This window comes from Suncus etruscus, chromosome 2 (assembly GCF_024139225.1).
Source record: "Suncus etruscus isolate mSunEtr1 chromosome 2, mSunEtr1.pri.cur, whole genome shotgun sequence".
Taxonomy (NCBI): domain Eukaryota; kingdom Metazoa; phylum Chordata; class Mammalia; order Eulipotyphla; family Soricidae; genus Suncus; species Suncus etruscus.
The window spans coordinates 50594392-50605183 of record NC_064849.1 but is presented as its reverse complement, the minus strand read 5'-3'; the positions used below and the strand labels follow the sequence as shown (position 1 = coordinate 50605183).

At 35.7% G+C, this 10792-nt stretch overlaps 1 pseudogene; it reads left to right on the top strand.

Moving 5' to 3' along the window:
- Positions 1–824: 824 nt before the first annotated feature.
- On the top strand, positions 825–971 carry LOC126002880 (uncharacterized; annotated as a pseudogene).
- The last annotated feature ends 9821 nt before the right edge of the window (positions 972–10792 follow it).

Here is a 10792-nt window from a genome sequence, read left to right as displayed (position 1 = left end):
AAAGCTTTGTGTTTTGCTGAGCATTGGGGACACTTCTCTAGATTCAAAGAGGTTAATCAATCTTCAGAAAGGACATTACATTTTAAATCCTTACAATTTATCTTTTGAATCCTTTCCTAAAGATTATCTCTTCAAAATTTAATGAGGTTTTGATGGTATCTGGTTCTTATTTCTTGACACAAAATGTAACCTGATAATTTGCAATGGTATTGGTTATTGAAAGATTTTGGCAGTAATGCCCCTTCTTTCCAAATAAAACAAGTTGTCTCAAAAATATTACTCATATACATTTTTAATTTCTTTTTTCATCATCCTTACTGAGAATTTCATGTTTTTCTAAGTCTCAAAGCCTGCTCGGAGGAACTAAATCAAGGTATTTTACATCAATAGAAACCAGGAATTACCAATAGTGTACATAGTGACACTGGCCTGAGATTACTCTGTCATCAAATTCTTCCTCTAGGGATCATCTCATCCATGACTGACTTCCTTCCCCTAGACTTGCTCAGTAACTGTGCATTGTCTGATAAGACTGAACAATAATTCCTCAGTTTTCCCTAGCTACTCAGTCCTGGTTTTAATATAGCTGGAATATCTTGGGTAGCTTTATCAAGACATAAACCTTATCATCAAGGCTTAGCTCAAAATTTAAGTTGTTCCAGCTGTCAACTAAAATACAACTGTATTGAAAACTTATTCGACTGAGGTTCTCAAGGTTAAAAATCTCCCTCTGGTGGATATTAAAAGAATGTTTTTCCCCCCACAAATTGAAATGAATAGGTTTTTCTCCAGGAAATTAATAGATGCTAAAATTTTGCAGGTGTATACTTAACTGGCACTGGTGATACCGTGGTCACAAAGGTAGTAGTTTCTCCAGGGTGAGGCTCATCCATTGCACTCTGGATATTCTGACCCCTGTGATTTTCCCAAATTTGGAAAACCTGACTGCATAATTTGTGGTAGTAGTTCTCCCCTGGAAAAAAAAAATACAGGTGTAAAAATCTAATAGACTCATCCTTTTAAATTTAGAAAGAAAACAGTATTGTACTACTTACAATTACTATTATTATTTTTATTTACCTATCTATTTTTGGTCGATTTCTTTGTTTTAGTGTGGTTATTGAAGTTATTGCACCGCACTTATCTTTTTTTCTCCTCTTTTTTTTTTCTTTTCAGATTTCTGGGTGGCACCCGGTAGTGCTCAGGGATTATGCCTGGCTCCGGGCTCAGAGATTGCTCCTGGCGAGCACGAGGGACCATGTGGGGCGCAGAGATTCGAGCCGATGACCTCCTGCATGAAAGGCAGACGCCTTGCCTCCATGTGATCTCTCTGGCCTCTTCTCTTCCCTCTTCATGGGCTCTGCCATGATGCCTATCTCAAGACCACGGCATTTTTTGTTTGTTTGTTTGTTTGTTTGTTTTGTTCTGTTTTTGTGGTGCTTAGCGTTATTGTTGGAACTCTTAATAGATATTTGACACTTCATTTCGTAGGGGTGGACTGTTTCACCTTCTTTTTCTCCTTCGTCTCTCAAACCGATGGCGAGAGCCTCTAGAAGAATTCTGCTTATTCCCGGCGTATTAGACTTTTACCCCAGTTTATTATTTTTCTCCTCTTCAAACAAAACCACATAACTTGAACTAGCTAGTCCTGCCCCCCAATTAGAGGGGGAAATAAAGGAGGCATCAGGACCAAACAGGTGTAAGACTAAGAAGTAATAGGATAGGTACAGAGGGGACCACATATTCTAGCAGCCCTGGGGGTGAGGGAAGAGGATATGGAAGGTAGGACAAAAACGGAGGAGTAGGGAAGACAAACCGGTGATAGGAATCCCCCCTGATTTTATGTAAATATGTACCTAAAATATTATTGTCAACAATATGTAAGCCACTATGATCAAAATAAAAATTATGTTAAAAAAGAAAAAAAAAGAAAAAAAGAAAGAAAACAGTATTGTAATTTAAATATTATAAAAGCTTACCACCAAAAAATTTCTAATACTAAAGCAGATTGTTTGGTTTTAACCTTTATCTCAAATGTGAATATTGAGTTTGAGCAATTTTTATTATATGTGACTACTCTCCAGTGAGTTAAGGCATTTTTATGAACTAAAATGCTAATTTCCAAGTTAATTGTTTGGTGAAGAGAGTCATAATGTAGCAATTAGAAAAGAATGTGACCCATCAAAATGAATTTGACATCCTTACCATCTCTTTATTCAGTTGCCAGTCAAATCACGAAGGTCTTAAATGCAAACTCCCTAGACCATTTTGAAATGTACGGGCACTTGCTTTAGGAAAGGTGGATTTATTTCTTTTTAATTGATTTTGTTTCAGCAGCAACTCTTCCTTTCCTGGGAATATATTTTGGCTGTAATTTTGTAAAGTTAGTAAAAATTTCAGACCAGCTCTTAGTCCTTCACCCTTGATCTTGTGATATTGCCCTTCTATTGCTTGGTATATATTTGTCTGAAAGTGAAGCACAAATAGAACAGACACACACACACACACACACACACACACACACACACACACACACACACACATGAAAACAATAATATTGAAAAAGTATCTGAAAGCAAAATATAAAAAAGTCAGTGTTGATTGCCACATGTCAGGGCTAAGAAATGAAATTCAGTAGTTAATAGGCAAAGCAAGTTCTTGGTACAGTAACCAGTAGTTATCTGAACCATTACATTCCTTGCAATAATATTTTATTAAGGTGCCTTTTTCAGTTTTTAGAAAAAGAAACCCTCCTTCTTGTATTACATCTTCAATTACTTTAAATGTCTCATTTGTGGGAGTGGAGAGATAATACAGCAGTAGGACACTTCCTCTGGCATTCCATAAGGTTTATCTTTGTGAGTAATTCATGAGTGCAAAACCAGGAGTAATCCCTGAGCATTAATGGATGTACCCACCATCCTTCGAAAAAAAATTCCAATTTAAAACTCCTTATCCCTGTACCAATTTTAGCCTGGTGCTTGCTTGGATCTCACAATAAAGAGGGAAGTGGTTAGTTTTGATTATTTCTTTACCCTATTTTTAATTTCTTCCTATATCTTTCACTGCCTTTCAAAGATAGGATATTTTTTAGTCTGTGGATTCAGTTATAAGCCAATGTGAGTGATCTCTGGGAGGGCCCTCTTCCGCTTGCTTAGTTCTTTAGGTTTTCAGCATTATTTCTGTTTGAGATCTTACTCTTACATTTTAATATTTTTAATTCAATTACCATGAGCTACAGTTACAAAGTTGTTCGTGATTGAGTTCAGTCATACAATGTCTAAAACCCTTCTTTTATGCACATTTCCCTTGATAAATGTAGCAAGTTTCCCTCTATCCTCACTGTATTTATGGAAGACATTTCTCTCCATATTTCACTCTTTCCCTCTGCTTTATTTTTATTCCTATGCTCAGAGATTACTCTTAGCTCTGTACTCAGGGAACCATGTGGGATGCCAGTGATCAAAACCAAATCAGCTGTATGCAAAGCAAGCTCCTTACCCAGTGTACCAACTCTAGACTCCAGCAAATATTTCTTTTTTGGGGTGTGTGGGAGGCTAGACTTCACAGGGCAGTACTCAGGGAATACTCCTATATGTGTACCCATGAAGCTCTTCTGGAAGTGCTTCTGAGTACCATATGTGGTACTAGGGTTCAGCTACATGCAACCTTATACTTTTTTTCTCCCCTCCCCTCCTCTCTCTGGCCTTCATATTTATTAACTTGAGCAAGTGAATGTGAGACTTATAACACTATTGTTCTTAAACAGCAGACAAAATAAATTAATGTTGGCTATTAAGTATTATAATATATTCATTAGAAATTCTTTATAACAGCAAAATACTTAAAAGTAACTTACTAGGAGTGATCCCTGAGCACAAAGCCAGGAGGAAGACCTGAGCACCACTGGGGTGTGGAGCTAAACCCAAGAAAAAAGAAAAATAATGTTATTCACTACTTGAAACACTGGAATATATTTATTCTTCATAGTAAATTAATAAACTATGAAGTGGATGTTCTACTGTCTTCATTTTACAAAATGAAAAATTAAGCACTGCCAGTCAAATACACAGGCTAACCACATAGAAAATGGGCAAGAAAAGTGAAAAGTGTGGCATCCGTTGATGTGAATGTGTGATTTCATAGTCACTAGTTTCTGATTCATATTACCACATCTGTTCCCATTGGTGGGTCTGGCAGAGTCAAGTACCTTCAGGAAACACTTGACCAGGATGCTACAAAGGCTGCCTGGAAGTAATTTAGTACTCAGCTACCACTTTAGATTCTTCCATCACCTTTAGTTGAGTACTTTTTGTTTGCTATTTAATTTGCATCATAATATGCTAATTTCTAGAATAAACTTCTTAGAGTTTTTCTTCAAAAATATAATTAACGAGGAAATTAATCAGTGAATGGCCCATTACATAGAGCAGAAATTTTGTGGCCTCGAGTCACCTTTTTTTAATTAAGAAAAGTTTTTATTACTTTTCTCATATTTAACAACACAAATTATGACTAAAAATTAGAAAATATGTGGAAAACAAATTAATATATTTATAATACAGTGGTCTCATGATAACTATTCAAATCTTAGTGTCTATTGTTTTCAGATCTGTAGACACATATGCTTATTGGGAGATGAGTAATGTTTAATAATTCAAATCATTTCAAGGTAGTTTTTGTGATTAATTTTTGAATATCTTGGGTGTCCATAAAAATTCATATGATATTATTTTAGAATCTAATTAGTATTGTCACCTATTAAATAGCACATAATTTATTTAACACCTCCTTGCCCATGTAGTTTTTCACTGTTAAAGATAGAACAGATAGTTGTTTACTGGCAGATTTGATGCTCAGAATCTATACCAGCCAACCACACATCTTGTTTCTTCAAGAGGTTGACTGCTATTTTGTGGTGTCACTTGTTTGTATCCACTGCTATTCATAAAATGTTTTCCCCTTTGATGGGAGAAAAGAACAATATTTCATGTTGGAAAAACAAAGAACAAGAAAATGAGATGAAAAGTCTACAGTTGTAGATGGACATCCTATCTCCTTCTCGGTGGATCCATTCTTTTGGGTAAAGTTCTTCCAAAGACACACCATTTTCTTTTTTCGGTTCGTTTTGACCTTGAAATTATAAGCCAGCTTCAACTCTATTAAAAAAATTTGTCCTGGGGCCGGAGAGATGCATGGAGGTAAAGTGTTTGCCTTGCATGCAGAAGGTTGGTGGTTCAAATCCCGGCATCCCATATGGTCCCCTGAGCTTGCAAGGAGGGATTTCTGAGCATAGAGTCAGGAGGTCCCTGAGCAGGACCGGGTGTGACCCAAAAACCAAAAACAAACAAACAAACAAATAAAAAACAACCCCAAAACAATCAAAAAACCAAACAAACAAAAACATATGTCCTAACAGCCTATTTTCATTAGGTCTTGAAAGGTTTTAGATTTGATTCTAGCATTCCCCTTGAGCGTGCACCAGACTGTACATCATCAGCCAGACTCTATCCCTTCAGTTTCCTCTTGGGCGCGTCTGTACCCTGAACAGCAGCCTCATGCAGAAAAATCAGTCTCCTGGTTCCAGATTCAAGCTTTGCCTTTAACTGCATTATCCTTCCTCACACAGATACCTTTCCTCCATTTTAGTTAGTTCCTACCAGTCCTGGAGGTGAGTTGGGTGTCTGAGCTGAGGATCATCAGGTGTCAAAGTCTATGATTTGGGGTGTGGTCTAGATGGGGGTATATATTCTTGGAGAACATCTGCCATCAACCCTTGCAGGCAGGCAAAAATGTGGCAAGAATGAGGTCTAGGGTTCAGAGCAAGTTCTTCTGAGTGTTGTCTAGGAGGTGATAATTCAAACCAATTATTAATTATAACTAACTTATGATTAATAATACATTCTTAATTTGTGTGAATTTTATAAACTTCTGTGAAAAAATATCTGATAACTAAAACACAGATTTTTTTTCTTTCTTTTTCAGTTATTGTACCACAGGTGATAGTGCTTAAAGTGTACTCCTGTCTCTGTGCTCAGAGATCACTCCTGGTGATCTTGAATGACCATATGGGATGCTAGATATTGAAGTCAAGTTGGCTGCATACAAGGAAAGAACACTACTCACTGTAAATATCCTCTGTCCCCAGATTTTATTTCTACTCAGAACTATCACCATTGTCAGTTGCATATGAAATGTGATTATGGAAGACAATGCTAACTACATGTGTTCGGAAATGTACTTCAATTTGGACTACCTCTAACCTAGAAAGTCTTTTTTTTTTTCTCGATTCTAATGATCAGTTTTACTCTTTGACTCACATTTCTATATTGAAGCTGGTTCTTGTTTGTTTGGGTTGTTATTTCCAATCTCTGCAATCCAATCAGTAAACCAAAAGTATATTAGCACCAGGGGTTCCCAGAGTCTTCTCTAAACTCTTCTCTAAAGGTATCATCTAGAACTGGTGTGAATTCCTTCAAGATTCTGGAAGTGCTTTTTATTTTCCATTCGTGGAGAGAAAGAATAAGTGCATCACTAAAATGTTCTGATTTAGGCTTAGTGTTTGTGTTACTCTTTACCTTCCCTCTCCTTGTTTACTCGTGATCATTGTAACATAATGCTTAGCTAGAGAGATGAAACCTTATAGCTCCAATATAACCTGCCTTTCTGGGGCTCAGAAATCTTTTCTATAAAATTTAAAAGAATTGCATTTGAGGTAACATTGGTTTACAAAACTGTATATGTTCTTTGAACATTGGTTATTTATATTTATAAATATACAGTAACCTCTGCCTTCACTTGGTTCAAGCAAGCTCTTTAAATATCTGATGCCATAACATGCTACCACCAAAGTACTAATAACAAGCCCCAGCATTCATTAGAGCCTACACACTTTGCTCCTACCCTCTCTAGGAACTGTTGCTAGGATTCAAGGGATCATTTTTTTTTCTTTTTATGGTTCCTTTAGGCTCCCCAATGTAGAGTGATTAGATTACTGGGTTTTTGTCCTTATCTCTCATTTCATAATCTCCTCTGGTTCTTTTCATGTTGTCCCATGTGGAAAAATAGAGAGATCCACTGGAGATGATCTATATAAACTCTAATGATCTCCAAGTTATCATCAGAGAAAAAGAAGAATAACTGGAGGCCCTGGGAGAACAGAATTTTGTCATACATGGCATCTAAGTCAGCAGAATGATCCTGATTCATATATGCTATTCTGAAACAAAGAATCCAGTGACCTTCACCTGGTTCAAGCAAGCTCAAACTTTGGCTTCTTCTTCTTCATACACCATAAACCATATATCAAACACTCCCAGATCTCTAGCACTTCCTACTACTGTGGAAGTACACATATCCCTACCTTTCCTCCTAAAACTTATTCTTAAATATAATTATATTACCTGAGAGGATGGCTATTTACTCTTTGTCTCAACTACTTCATCTTTGCCATTATACATTTTTTGACATTAGATCTATGCCATATGTAGAACAGTGTCTGCCCCCTTCTTTATGAACTTTCAATATATTTTTGTTAAGTTAATTAGTAAACTATTTAGCTATTACTAATGACAGCATTATTGATATAAAATACTTCTATTAATTCCCAGTTCCTTCTCAGTAAGAAACAGAAGTAAAAACATTACAAGATACAACTAAGAAAAAAAAAAGATACAACTAAGGAATTGACTATTTCTTTATAGTCCTAATACAACTTTTATGAGTTTGATTTTTAAATCACCACAAAAAGTATCAGACTAGTTTTTGGGTAACTGCATCAGGGGTGAAACGTTGGCTTTCCCAGGATGTTAACAAAGAATAGCATCTATCTAATTTAGGTCATTCAACTTTGTCTCCTGTCATCTGAACAAAGGAATATTTGGAAGATGAAGTAAATGTCTGATGTCTTGTCTCATAACATTGCAAATGGAAATAGACAAAATAGCAATATCATGTAGCTGGCATTCAGATGATGAGACCAAGATCACTATCCAGCCACATATCTGTTCATTTTTAAATAACAATAAAGCTTTTCATATATTAAAAGAAATAGGGAGCTAGATGCTTTTATTTGTAAAACTGACTTTCTTTACTACATCCTACACTTTGTAGTATCTGGCTATTTTTTTAGCCAGTGAAGCTATTTGACAGATATCCCCTGTTCTGAAGGAACATCCCTTTCTCCCAAATTGGACATGTTTAAATACTTTCCTCAAAGTTAAATATAAATGAAAGTAGTACAGAAGACTATTTGTGGATTAGTCACTTTGAAAACATTTTAAGTTTCTTATTTTAAAAACTTGTCAAAAGCATTTCCAAGAAAAAATGTTTGCAACTAATCCAATCTAGATACAAATTATTGACTAACAGACAAAAAAAGGTCTTATAACTAACGTAAAATATTTAAAGTAATACAGATTGTATGTGGCTACTTTTGATCTATTTTTACTTATCCATTAGTAATGATGAGTACTTTCCTGTTTGTGTTGAATTCCTTTTCTTAGAAATATTATAATAGTAGAGAACCTGTAGAAGAAATTGTGAGCTGTTACACCAAGTGTATAGTTTTTGAAAACACACAAAAAAAAGACTCTCTCATGCTGTTTCACAGAAGAAGCAATAGAAAAATCAGTGAACCAAAAAGAATTTGCTGAGATTGGTGAGGAAAAGAACTACATCCATTAGGGATGCTGTGAAATGATAAATCTTCCTGTGAAATGAGATCCAGGATTGTTCCCCACCCCTATGAACATGTTTGTACCCTGGTAACTTCCTTATTAGACTGTCATCATATTAACTACTTAGTGGCAGATGGTCTTTATGTGATACATACCTCTGCTGTGCGCCATTTTGCTGGGTGGTGCTTGCCCTGATAGCCAGCTTGGTGCCATCTGCTCAGATAGGTATTTGTAAACACAATCCTGATGATCCCAGTGCAGATATATTTCAGAAAGTGTTCCTTCTAATCCCTGGCTTCAGCCTTCCCTTTATTAGTCGCAAGAATTAGAGTAACTAATTTAAGTATCACCATCAATTTCAATTGGAAAAGCCACATTGGTAACAATTTTGACAGAGTACAAGTTTTGAGCTCCTGATAATTATTGTTCTACCATACCAACTGAGACCATACCAACTCAGGACCATAATTAAAATGAAACAATCTTCCATATGTAATGGCTTTCACACTGCATGATACAATTAAATAGCCATCATAGACACTAAAGTATGTACTACCTATTTCCCAGAGCCTTTTCTCTGCCAAGAAGTTTAAGGACAGAATGATCAATGAATAACCATGTCAGCATGGTTATTGTTGATTCAGGACATGCTAATTGAGGTTATTCGGAATTATTTAAATGCATAAGAAATTATTAGAAATAATATTATATAGTTACTAAAACCTACTTGCAAAAACTGCAGAGTGTATATATTTTCATTTCTATCTTTTGGGTTAGGGAAAAATGTTACTACCAATGGGACATGTTGGAAGAGTCAGTTAAGGAGGTGTTGAATATTTTTCTAGATGTATTGGTTGCTGGGAATATAAGATAAATATAATATAGCCCTTGTTCTCAATAAGATTATTGGTAAAACATGAGGCAGATGATTATAAAAATTCATAGCTCAGGTGTGATAAATACATAGTAAAATATATGTCTGTCATGTTGACAACAGAAGGAAGCGTAACATATAGGATGGAAATGCAACAGGAAAAAAAACACAATTTATCTGCAGCTTCCTAAGCTACAAAATAATTTCCCAGAGTTGTGAGACCACGTCAGGCACTTTATTTCTACCTCCAGGCAGACCAGTCTGAAGAAGCAGGGTAGCATTGAAGAATTAATAAACCAAGCCAGTCAGGAGAGAGCTATGAAATCAGTCTATACCTCATGGTGTCTCTGAGATTGCCAAAGCCAAACTGCTCTTTCTTTATTCTCAGAACCAATTTAACTGGATGTGGGAGGATGGAGTAAGATTCAAGTGAACTTTTACATATCAAAGGTCTAACTGAAAAGGAAAGAGGAAATTGGGGGAATGTCTTTGGGTTAATAGCTGAGTGTCATCTTACAATAAACAAGGACTTTTCTTCTCCCATTTTTTGGTAGTCATCTTTTTTTTTCTTTATTTTCTAAATATGTTCACATTATCAAGGCACTTGGAGCAACCTAATAGTTGCATGATAGTTGGACAACTATCATGAAATAAAAAAAAAAAACTTGACTAAACTTTTCAAAGACTATGGTACAAAAATGAGAACAGAAGTAAAATATGAAATGAAGATTGTGAAGGCATGGCAACAGGGAAGCTGTTGTCTTTACTCATTACAGCAACTTCATATCTCCATTAGTTTTCTTTGTTGCATAATAAAAAGTTCACATTCAATTGAAGACTATGAGGAAGACAGGATTTTAACTACTCCCCTGCTTTTTTTGTGTGTTTATTTTTTGAAAAGGGCTGTGATCCCTGTCATGTGTTGTTTAGCCCAGAAATGCTGCCTTTCTGTTGTTTAGGTTCTTTATTCATGTGTTAATTCACTACACAATGTGAAGTAAAACATAGTTGAAGAGTTTATTTTAACATGGTATGGTTGTTATTGTCTATCTCTCCCAAAGTAAAAGTTATGGCAGAAAAATTTAATTTAGACACAAGTCAGTGGGTCTTAATACATTCATGATGTCTGCCACTATCACTCCCTAATAAAAGAAGAGCACATCTCTAACCATTAAATATTATTCCCCCCAACTTTTACCCCTCAGCTCCTGGTAACCTCGTCTTCTTTAACTTATTTATG